Below are 12,797 nucleotides of genomic sequence, written 5' to 3' on the forward strand. Positions count from 1 at the left end.
ATAGTAAACTGATTCAATAAATTTTTTCGTCATATATTCGGCGTTTACAACCGGTTCTAAAAGTATGATATATCGATATTCTTGTCTCTAGGAAACTTTTTTATTCCAAAATTCAATGATACTTGAGGTCCTTTTTAGTAATTACACACCAGATCTCAGTTATTTTCACCCTAATATCAGTAAATTAGAACTCGAAAAAAATCATTACATTTTTGCTAGGGAAGTATTTCGAATCGAAGGCAACATCAAAGTATTTTTTTTGTCGAACGAAGGGGTCGCCTTTTAAAATTTTTTGTCATATCTTCAGCATTTATAGTCGGATTTCAGAGCATAATACATTGAAGCTTTTGTTTCGAGGGCACAATTTTGAAAAAAAAAACATTTTTTTTTGCGAACGTGTAGTAATCGCCTTTTTACATTTTTCGTCATATCTTCGGCATTTGCAGTCGGATCTTAAAGTGTGATATATCGAAGTTCGTTGACCTCAAGTAGCCACGTATTTTTTTTTTTTTGTGTGCTTGTAGGATTGTACGGTCTAATGAGCATACATACATACATATGTATAAACATCCTTCTTTCACAATTCGTTCTGATGTAAAGCTTTCACAAATTTATGACTGCGCTCCAAAATTACCGATTTTGGATTCACTTATTACATACATATATGTACACTGAGGACGCGAATACGAACTAGATAAGACGCTGGTCGCACTGAAATTGTCAATGATTACTATAATTATAAGTTTCAAAAGCAGCAACATGGGCATAAAATATAAATAGTATGTACGAAAGTATACATATACTTTATCATGCATATATGCTTTATATTCATAAAAATACATACGTATTTATGTACTATATTAGCTAACTGCGTTATTACATGCCTTGGATGACTGATATCACAAGTTCATTTAACTTTTTAGCCTTCAGCTTTGCACAACTTAACCAATCGGAAAGAAAAGCCTTACACATATCTGCCATGTACTTCACAATAACTGATAAGCTATATAAAAAACCGTATCCCGTCCATAACGTATGTGTTGTAATAGTGCAAAACCAACACTAAATATGTACTTACAATCATACGAATTTGTGTACTTATGTATGTCCATATCTACATATAATTATTCGAACTACATATTTGATTATGGGTAAACCGGATATGCGGAACACAAATCATTGGAGCGGTTATACAAATTAATACAAGAATACGGGAGAAAAAACGGTCCGTCATTGAATGCCGGTTTCATAAAAAATTCAAATAAAAAATCCTTTTCCACTTACATGTCTATTCTGCCCTGGTAATAAAAATTTTGTAATTGGTAAATAAAGTTCCTGTTCCTGTTTTTAAACCCTTTTCGCATAAGCTGGTAACAAAGTAGTGCCCCGTGAAATATGCAATGCCAGAATTTTTACAATTCTTCATAGCTGAATTGCTGAATATTTTAACTGCATTACCAACGTACCTAGGATCGCGGTGTGTGGAACTGGTCACATTTTTTGGTAACAACATTTTCCGGTTACAAAATCTTTGGTAACGTACCGAATAGACCTGAACGTCCTACTTCAGAATTCGGTTGAAAAATGCCTTATCTCAGAATTTGGCCGAAGANTACATACATATGTATAAACATCCTTCTTTCACAATTTGTTCTGACGTAAAGCTTTCACAAATTTATGACTGCGCTCCAAAATTACCGATTTTGGATTCACTTATTACATACATATATGTACACTGAGGACGCGAATACGAACTAGATAAGACGCTGGTCGCACTGAAACTGTCAATGATTACTATAATTATAAGTTTCAAAAGCAGCAACATGGGCGTAAATTATAAATAGTATGTACGAAAGTATACATATACTTTATCATGCATATATGCTTTATATTCATAAAAATACATACGTATTTATGTACTATATTAGCTAACTGCGTTATTACATGCCTTGGATGACTGATATCACAAGTTCATTTAACTTTTTAGCCTTCAGCTTTGCACAACTTAACCAATCGGAAAGAAAAGCCTTACACATATCTGCCATGTACTTCACAATAACTGATAAGCTATATAAAAAACCGTATCCCGTCCATAACGTATGTGTTGTAATAGTGCAAAACCAACACTAAATATGTACTTACAATCATACGAATTTGTGTACTTATGTATGTCCATATCTACATATAATTATTCGAACTACATATTTGATTATGGGTAAACCGGATATGCGGAACACAAATCATTGGAGCGGTTATACAAATTAATACAAGAATACGGGAGAAAAAACGGTCCGTCATTGAATGCCGGTTTCATAAAAAATTCAAATAAAAAATCCTTTTCCACTTACATGTCTATTCTGCCCTGGTAATAAAAATTTTGTAATTGGTAAATAAAGTTCCTGTTCCTGTTTTTAAACCCTTTTCGCATAAGCTGGTAACAAAGTAGTGCCCCGTGAAATATGCAATGCCAGAATTTTTACAATTCTTCATAGCTGAATTGCTGAATATTTTAACTGCATTACCAACGTACCTAGGATCGCGGTGTGTGGAACTGGTCACATTTTTTGGTAACAACATTTTCCGGTTACAAAATCTTTGGTAACGTACCGAATAGACCTGAACGTCCTACTTCAGAATTCGGTTGAAAAATGCCTTATCTCAGAATTTGGCCGAAGAACGCCCTATCTCAACTGAAGGTATCTTAAAAATATGTTGAGATAGGGCGTTTTGGAACCGAATTCTGGAATAGGGCGTTCTTCAATCAAATTCTGAAATATGGCGCTCTTTAACCAAATTCTGAAACGGGGCGTTTTTGAAAAATTGTCTGAGATAGACCGTTACCGAACAGGCTGCCGAGATAGGTCGATCTTCCATTCAGCCGTCGATACACTCTAAATGATAATATGCATCCGCAGAGATTGCGAGACAGTGCTCCGAAAACACAGTTGCTGGTGTATAGCTTATNCAATTTTTAAACCCTTTTCGCATAAGCTGGTAACAAAGTAGTGCCCCGTGAAATATGCAATGCCAGAATTTTTACAATTCTTCATAGCTGAATTGCTGAATATTTTAACTGCATTACCAACGTACCTAGGATCGCGGTGTGTGGAACTGGTCACATTTTTTGGTAACAACATTTTCCGGTTACAAAATCTTTGGTAACGTACCGAATAGACCTGAACGTCCTACTTCAGAATTCGGTTGAAAAATGCCTTATCTCAGAATTTGGCCGAAGAACGCCCTATCTCAACTGAAGGTATCTTAAAAATATGTTGAGATAGGGCGTTTTGGAACCGAATTCTGGAATAGGGCGTTCTTCAATCAAATTCTGAAATATGGCGCTCTTTAACCAAATTCTGAAACGGGGCGTTTTTGAAAAATTGTCTGAGATAGACCGTTACCGAACAGGCTGCCGAGATAGGTCGATCTTCCATTCAGCCGTCGATACACTCTAAATGATAATATGCATCCGCAGAGATTGCGAGACAGTGCTCCGAAAACACAGTTGCTGGTGTATAGCTTATTATTAAGGAGGACCCAAATGAATAAATTCGCCTTTGCACGCAGCAAATGGAAAATTTTACGTAAAGATATCAGGCTTTAGAAGCAACTACATCTCTACAATAATTAACAACGTGTAAAAATAATTCCATAACCGAGTGGATGAAGACTACAATCCTTTTTATCAAAGAAAGGGCAATTTAATTCTCCATGCTCCTCACATATAGTTCATTTCTGAATACTATCGGTTTTCAAACAGGAAAAATAGTCTTAATTCCGAATTCAAATGAAAAAATTATGCCATTTAAAAAATGCTATACGGAAACAGGAATTTTTTAATGCCTACACTGAATATAAAATTTCGTAAAAGTGCTACGAAAAACTTTCGTAGTCTTGGATTTTGTACATTGTACGAAACTTTCGTCCAAAACGAAACAAATTTTACGAACCATTCGTAAATACAACGAAAGGACTTTCGTAAGGCATTTTATCAGTACAATTTACGAAATCTTACGGTTTATTTTACGAAACACATTCGTAAATGACTGAACAAACCTCTGTACGAATAATTTTGTGCATTGTACGAAGGCATTCGTAATATTCACGTATGGTTTTATAATTTAAGAAATCTACAATTCCGTATTCGTACAATTTACTTAATACTTTCGTACATAGTACTAGGGCAGAAACATGTTTTTTAATTCGTATGTTATAACATTGTCATCGAAAGTTTTATCATTTAATTCCTAGTGGAAATTCAGCATATGGCTTAGACGGCAAACAAAAGTTTTAAAAATGATAGTCTATTTCTATTAAATTAATTTAAATTAAATTAAATATAATCAATTAATTATATAATATTATAATAAAATAAAATAAAATAAAATAAAATAAAATAAAATAAAATAAAATAAAATAAAATAAAATAAAATAAAATAAAATAAAATAAAATAAAATAAAATAAAACAAAATAAAATAAAATAAAATGAAGTAAAGTGAACCGTTTTTTCCATATTTTTGGCCTATGTGCGCTTTTATTCGAAACCTAAATGTTTCGGTATCGAGTATCGAGAGTATTGGATACTTAAAAATATTTACTCAGCACATCACTACTGCTGTCATCTCGACTGTGTCGTTAGCAAAACAGCTTATTCTGTCAAATTCACTGAGAGCCAATTAGCGGTATTGCCATCGGCGTCACCTTCTGCATTTTCTCCACCGTGGTCCGGCAGAGTGGGTAGTACGCACCTCTAACCCCTCAGCCACAACGGCGGCCGACTAATATGTATGATCGAAAGCTACAGAAGTTAAATTTTAACGGTTAAATTATGATTTTTATCAAGCATCCTTCAAATAATATTTAAAAATAAAAAATAAAAAATTATAAAGAACAACCGAAGGGCGTTATTTAACTTTTTTAATCGTGGTAACAAGTGAGAAGTAAAAGCCCAACGTCAAGTGAGATGAATCAATCACGTTTATTCACTATTTCCGTAATATTTAATTTAAAATAATTTTTTTTTTTGTTTTTAATATTTTTTATTCCATTAATTTTTTACACTTTGTTCAACACTTCTATGTGTCACTCACTTAATGCTTTCAGGCGTCCTTGAAAGATAGTCTCTGCGCGGTAACGCGAATTTTCATTTTTTCCCTTCGCTTGTAAGCAAACATAGCAACACTTTCGATTTTCACAGCATATCGCTAACGCTACGAAATAAAACCTACCGCCTGCGAGACCCCAAGAACTCTAAACGCACTACAGCGACGCGCAGCCAACGTTATCGGGCGAACAGTTGGTTGGGAGTGTGCGCGCGCGAATCCAATTCAAATTTAAAATCACCCGGCAGTAGAACTCTGGCGATCGATATACAATTATACTGTGTATACATATGCATGTATTATCTATGTTTACACAAATGTATATAATATTTATTTATCCATACATACATATGTACAAATGTGTTATTATTATTGCTATGTGTTGCGGTATGGCGTGTGGCATTCGCTGCTGCATACTGGCCCATGCCCGCATTGGATGACTCTACTACGGTTGCCGCCGTTGTAGAATAGCGTACGCGCCCCCCAAAATTTATAAGCCTATAAATACATATATACACACATAGTACACCAGCTAAGCTATACAAATTAACTTAAGTGAATTGGCGCTACTGTTGTACGCTTCTCATTGGTGATAAACGCCAGTTAGAAAGGCTTATTATTTAATTGCTTTAGTGCGGCAAGTAGCCTTTGCTTTCATAGCCGAAATGAGTAAATAAATAAAGTGAAGCGAGAAGCCGTGAATATTCATGTTAATGTTTATACATACATATATATACAAGCCATAAGGCAAACACTTTGCATCTTGGGATAGTCGCATACCGCAATCGATCGTCTAATTGTGCACCTCCCCGTCCGATCTGCAAATCAATTACAATACTGGGTTTCTATTCAGACTTATCAAGTTTGCGAAAGTGTATGAGCAATCCCAAAGGCACTGTTTAGTACACCAAAAATTCTGAGTCACTCCTGCAGTGTTTGGTTTTATACAAATGTACATACATATGTAGATATTTTTTATACATGTATATTAGGGTGGTCCTCAAATGTAGGAAGCAAATTTTTACATCAGATTTTCGAAGCCTCGACTCCTACGTCCATGCTACTACAGTCGAAGATATCGCATATAAATTTTGGTCCCGATAGGAGACGGTTAAGGCGTGTCGCACAGGGGTCAAAGTTCATATTACTCTATGAAGACGTCTTAACCGACTCCAATCGGTACCAAAATTTATATGTCACGTCTTCGATTATGGTAGTATCGATTTAGGGTATTAATTGAAAAACAAATTAATTTTAATTTTTTGAGTCTCTATAGAGGAATCTGTACTTTGCCCCCCTGTGCGACACGCCTTAACCGTCTCTAATTGGGACCAAAATTTATATGTGATATCTGTGACCGTGGTATTACTGAATGAGGGGTGAGACTGAAAAAATCGTTCATTTGATTTTTTTATGAACCACCCTAATGTATGTACATGTGTATGTGCGTATGTTCATATCTAAATAGATATAACATACAAGCATATGCACATAAATTGTTATTGGAGCTTTTGCAGTAGTCATTGATGCAGCAAAACGAATTTAATAGCTATCAGACAGTAATTAGTTGTATTAGATGTTCATATGCATTTACATATGTATGTATGTACATACTTATATACATAACTACATATTTAATTTCAGAGGAATATACTCAAAAAATTAATCATATTCTACCAATAATTTTTTTTAAGTAAATTTTTTTTTTTTTGCAATTATAAAAACAATTAGATGATCCATAATTACATGACATCACTTGGCAATGTAAAAAGTACTGCTATGATTACGGTGACCATACGTCCTGTATTATACGGGACAGTCCGCTTTTTTGACCCATTGTCCTGGTATTTTATTTATTTTATTTATTTTATACGGGACGCCAAATTTTCAGTATATGTATTTCTTTTAATGTCCTGCATTTGTCCCGCATTCGGTGTTCCGACGGGGTAACAGCTCATAAAAATGGCATGGCTATGAACAAATTTCAAGTGATGTTGGTATATAATCGTAATTTTCCTTATAAACAGTAATTTTTTTTAATCTGAATGCCTGTGATTCGAATCGTGGAATACATACAGTAGCCAAAATAGAAATTACGACTCGACATTTTAGTAAGTTTTGGCTATTTTTTTCTTAGCTTATTTAATGTTTATTATTTATTTTATGAAAGTAAAGCTCTTTTCCTAACAAAAACCATAAATACCAAATTTCTAACTTTGTGCAAAAAACTATAAAAATTAATTCTGCAATGTTTCTCCAAAATTTCAAACATTTTAATTAGAATCTTTAGAAAAAAATTTGGTTTGCAGTTTTGTAACTCATTCAAATTGAGTATAATAAAGTGCGAGTGGACTGTGCTCTTTCAAAAAAAAATGGTCGAACATACATACTTTGTATGAAAAAAATGCGTAACACCGTCAACAAAAAAAAAAAAAATGCCAAAAATTAGTGGTAAGCCTTACCGACTTAAAATTGCACTTTATTATACTAAAATTTAACGAATTTTTTTAACAAATTTTACGGGGTAAAAATCTCGAGAAAATTATCCTACAAATTTGTGATGTTACTATAAGGATACTGTTTCAGGGAAAACAGTGTGGAAAAAATTTGCAAAATTTTTTTTTGTCCCGTATTCGGCTCTCATAAATATGGTCACCGTAGCTATGATGGGAGTTCAAAGGGCTAGCTGAATAAAGATAAAAGTGTGTACAAACTTATTTAGCCCGATGCACATCATAGCCCTCTCGCAATGAATGAAAAGTACGCCAGTTGGAAATGCCAAGTGAAGCCAAGTCTTTATCCACCTGGACTTTCCAACGCAGAAGAGGCATTCCTCTTCCTCCTTATGTCCATTCGATAACCTAGCCAGTGGAGCCGCTGAATTTTAATTTGTCGCACTATGTCCATTATCGTTGTAAAGCTCATACAGCTCATCGTTAAATCGTATGCGGTATTCGCCATCGCCAACGCGCAAAGGTCCGTGAATCTTTCTCTCAAAAACTCCAAGAGCCGCTTCATCTAATGTTTTCATTGTCCATGCCTCCGCGCCATACACCAGCACAGGCATGATGAGTGACTTATAACTGAATGGCTCGGAGGGGTCCTTGCCAATTCTAACGGAGCTGGTGGTGTTGCTCAACGTCATTTTACACAGACGTATCAGTTTCGCAGGGGTATCAAATTTAAACATCGCGGCATAAAGAGCACTTCTTTTCGTGCTGTCGAATGCGGCTTTGAAATCGACAAATTGATGGTGTGTGTCGATCCTATTTTCGAGGGTCTTTTCCAAGATTTGGCGTATTGTGAATACCTGGTCTATGGTGGATTTGCCAGGTCTAATAACTGATAAGGCCCAATCAGTTCGTTGACGTTGGGCTTCAGTCTTTCACACAATACACTCGATGAGAGCTTGTAACCTATGCTTAGAAGGCTGATCCCGCGATATTTTAGTTGGCGCTATTGGCGGGGTCGCCTTTCTTGTGGATTGGGCATACTTAAATTTCAGTCGTCGGGAATGCATTCATCTCACCATATTCTGCATAAGAGCTGATGCATGCATCTCATCAGCCGTACTTGAATAGCTCGGCTGTCAGGCTATCAGCTCCAGCGGCTTTGTTGTTTTTCAGCCGCGTAATCGCTATTCATATCTCGTAATAGTCAGGTGGTGGGACATCGACTCCAGCATCGTCGACTGGGGGCTCGGGTTCGTGTTCTCCACTACTTTCAGTGCAGTTGCCATTCAATAGGCTGGAAAAGTCTTCCCTCCATAATTTAAGTACGTTCTGCACATCGCTCACTAGGTCACCATGGTTGTTCTTACAGGAGTTCGCAATGGTCTAGAAAACTTTCGTAAGTCGCCTAACTCTCTGATAAAATTTTCGTGCGTTTTTCCTGTCGGCCAGCATCTCAAGCACTTCGCACTCACGTATTTCGGCCTCTCTCTTCGTATTGCGGCAAATACGTCTCGCTTCCTTCTTCAGTTCCGCAGCGTGGCCAGAGGCGACGTCTTGTAGTACTAGATTCCAGCATAAAAAGATCCATCATGCTATGTGGCTGTCTCCAGATCCTAAAACGTGATACCAAATCCATCATGTTGTGATAGACAAAAGACACACAGTGTTTAAATGTGCGCCCGAAAATGCAAGAAAAGCTCAACGTCGAAAAACCACAGTCACAACAGATGGCCAACATATTCGCTACAAGACTCTCACGCCAACTCAGAGAGAACACTCTTCAACAAACCGACGTATGGGTGTTTCCATGATGTCGGACGTGACATTTGTTGTTTGTTTTCGTCGCGCATTGATGCCAATTATATTTGTGTGGGCCTTAACTGCTGTTAATGCCTATTGGAAATAGGAGTTTAAAACTAGGGAGTAATTACATTAATTACTAGCAAACGAAAGAGAAAAGGCAAAGATTACCGATCACCCCCTGTTAAAGTTCTTGAAACTTGATGTAATGTGGAAACGCCAACAACGAAAATGAGAATTCTTGGAACTTGTTTGAGCTCTTAACTGCAGTTCAGCTTTTGGTGGAAATGGTCTATTATCGATCTGAATATGAGTTAGTTAATCAGACTTAAACGCGAACTGCATTAAAAATGCCTTTAAAAATCACTTTGTTAGAATATGTCGATGCAGCTCTTCAAAACCAATGTAATGTAATTTTTTTTTGCATCCAGGCGACTTTTTGGCGAAAAGAAATTTTTAACAATAGATTTTTTAATGTAAAATTCACGTTTTTTCAAATGGTTAATTGCACTTCAGCTTTTGAATGACTTTAGAAAAGAGGGAATTCGTTCCTCCAAAGTAATTTCTGAATCCGTCTCTATTAATTCTACACCGAGAATTTTGTTGAATTCTTCATAAAATGGATTAGAGCCTTGCTAAGAAATTACCAATGATACCTCATAAGTCTAAATTGGTAAGATTTTGGCTGAGTTATTCAAGTTTTTCTTAAACCAGTCTTCGAAAAAAATTCAAAAACAGCATCAAAAATCTCATTATTATGATTCCGTAGAAAAATTTTTTAAAATATTTGTATGCAAATTTTTTAAGCTTAAACTGTTTAGTCATCTATGGGAATTTTTTCAAAAAGTATTTAAAAAAATTGTTTTTATTAATAAATAAATCTTAATATTTTTTCGAGATATTTTGGTGGAAGTCTTAAAATATAATAGATTTTATAATTCCAGTTGAAAAACAGGACCGTTTTTTTTTGTATGGGAAGTGATGCAGTCTAATATACATACAGTCAGTCAATAAAGTTTAGGTACAGCGAATTTTTTACAATACGGGCAACTATTTTTTAAATATTTTATTTTTGGATAATTTTTTATAAAAATATGATATGATAATTTTTTTATATGGAAAAAATGTGCGACACCTTCAACAAAAAAATTTCCCAAAAATCAATGGTAAGTCCTAGCTTCCTCATACTTGCACTTTATTACACTAAAATTGAATGCTAACTGCATACTCAAATTTTTTCTAGAGAGCGTAAATAAAAAGTGCAATATTTGAATGAAATTTTGCAGAATTTTCTTTAATTTTGCACAAGGTTTGGATCTTTTCTTTTTGGAGTTTTTGTTGTAGAATTAACCATATTTTTATAAAAAATTAGCGAAAAATAAAATATTTAAAAAATAGTTGCCCGTATTGTAAAAAATTCGCTGTACCTAAACTTTCTTGATTGACTGTATGTATGCATGTTAGTAAAATAGTATTTATTGTGTACCTACATGTTCCCGCACTACCTAAAGTATTTACATAAGTACATATGTAAATATTTATATTATACAAAAATTTGCGTAAACACACTTGTGTACGCAATGTTGACACTAAATAATTGCCCAAAAAATTGGCGGATACTTTATCATGAATAGGTAATTATTTAATTTGCCAACTTGTCGAAGAAGTGTGATATGAGATGCAACAAAAAAAAGCAAACAGGCGAAATATAGTGCCCGACATAATGATAAGGTAAACTATGATCATTTTTTTCAATTAATTTTAATTATTATTTTATAAAAATGTTGTTCATCCTATAACAAAAACCAAGCTTCAAACTTTGTACAAAAATTTANAGCAAACAGGCGAAATATATAGTTTTTCAATTAATTTTAATTATTATTTTATAAAAATGTTGTTCATCCTATAACAAAAACCAAGCTTCAAACTTTGTACAAAAATTTAAACAAACAACAAAATTCCATACATTTTGTTCAGAATGTTTTCTTTTTTTTGGCTATGCAGTTTTATAGCCCATTTAATTTTTCTTATCATTATATCCAAGATGTGTTTATTCGGTAAATGAAGGCAAATGCTACAAAAAAAAAAAACCTGAAAAATCAAAGATCATTTTTCGCCATTTGAATCTTGCACTTTATTATACTAGAAATAAATGGGCTACAAGACTGCAGACTCAAAATCTTTCTATGAAATCTATGTAATTAAAAAGCTCGACATTTTTACGGAAGTTTATTGACTCTTTTTAAATATTGCACACTGTTCCATGTATACTTTGATTTACACGGTGGTGCGGCTATAATTTTTTCGACCACTGTATGTAAGTAAATATTTAATGCTTATACGTACCTAATACATACAATGTTCTAAACTAACCATTTTTAGTTCGAACACTTGCAATTTTTTCCTGTATAGTTAGGATAGATTTTTCACCAATGTGCGAAATTTTGTTAAACATTTTTTTTATAAGAGGAGAAGCTCGGCCAAATGCTAACATACATACATATGTCTATCTATTCTAATATTATTATTATTCTATAGCATTACTATTTGTCATTACATTGCTTCATTAGCTTTCTCTAATCTTTAGGACATTGTTTTGAGGAAGCGCATAAACTCTTCTGGAGTAGTATGTAGAGTCACTAGTTTACTGAATTTTTGATTTAACCCTTGTACCGTCTTGTTTGATGAACTTTCGTAAAGACTCGACGGGTTAGGAATCTGGGCTAAAGGGTAGCTAATCAAAAACCTTTATATCCTTTTCACATAGGCAAATCTAGGATAAACTGGGTGTAATGATGAGAATGATGCTGAACATATTTCGAATAGATCTATCAGTTTTGTCTCATTTTTGGATCCTTTGCACAAATAAGGATATTTTTATTTGTTTGAAGGAAACTATAGAAATCGGTTAAACTGGTCGGTCCAAAGTTGTGCGGTAATAAAATAAAATAAGAGGTAAATCCTCCCTCAAACGGTTAACCTGGCCGCACTGGTAGCTAGTATTCGGGTATAACTTTTTAAGTTAGATACTTCGGGTATTATTTGAAAATACATTTGCATGTAAATAAGCAAGAGGTCTATTTTTTTTTTTAGATGTCAAAAGTTTGAAGTCCACAACTATCAACATACGAGTACAAACGTGTATTTTTAATTGCATTTAAGGACATGCGCATATTTACATTATTTACAATACGAACTGCGCATCAGTTTTTAATCTTGTTTTGGATATTTTTTTTATAAAAAAAATAGTATATGTATGGGAACATGTATGAACATATCAGCATATATTTATATGTATACACTTAAACAAATGCATGCATACACTAGGCGACAAATGAAAGTGTGCACATTGTTCTAATATAATATTCACAATTATTTTCATGAAACGTTTTCTACATTTTTTATTTATGAAAATATGGGTAGTTCTATAGTTAATATAAC

General features: G+C 34.1%; 1 protein-coding gene across 9 annotated transcripts in view; it reads right to left on the reverse strand.

Moving 5' to 3' along the window:
• Hecw (Hecw ubiquitin protein ligase) overlaps positions 1 to 12,797 on the reverse strand; it is a 43,355-nt gene that overhangs the window by 11,206 nt on the left and 19,352 nt on the right. For 3 of the 9 annotated variants that reach the window (XM_017610485.1, XM_017610484.1, XM_017610481.1), the window contains exon 1: positions 5,092 to 5,287. The exons of 3 other annotated variants lie outside the window; for them this stretch is intronic. The gene's annotated coding sequence lies outside the window, so the exon portion shown is untranslated. Of the gene's footprint in view, positions 1 to 1,616; positions 1,765 to 5,091; positions 5,288 to 12,797 lie in introns of those variants that run through there. 3 more of the 9 variants (XM_017610483.1, XM_017610479.1, XM_017610482.1) reach the window with 2 other exon arrangements.

This window comes from Rhagoletis zephyria, unplaced genomic scaffold (assembly GCF_001687245.7).
Source record: "Rhagoletis zephyria isolate East Lansing unplaced genomic scaffold, Rhagoletis_zephyria_1.1 Rzeph_scaffold_00317, whole genome shotgun sequence".
Lineage (NCBI taxonomy): Eukaryota > Metazoa > Arthropoda > Insecta > Diptera > Tephritidae > Rhagoletis > Rhagoletis zephyria.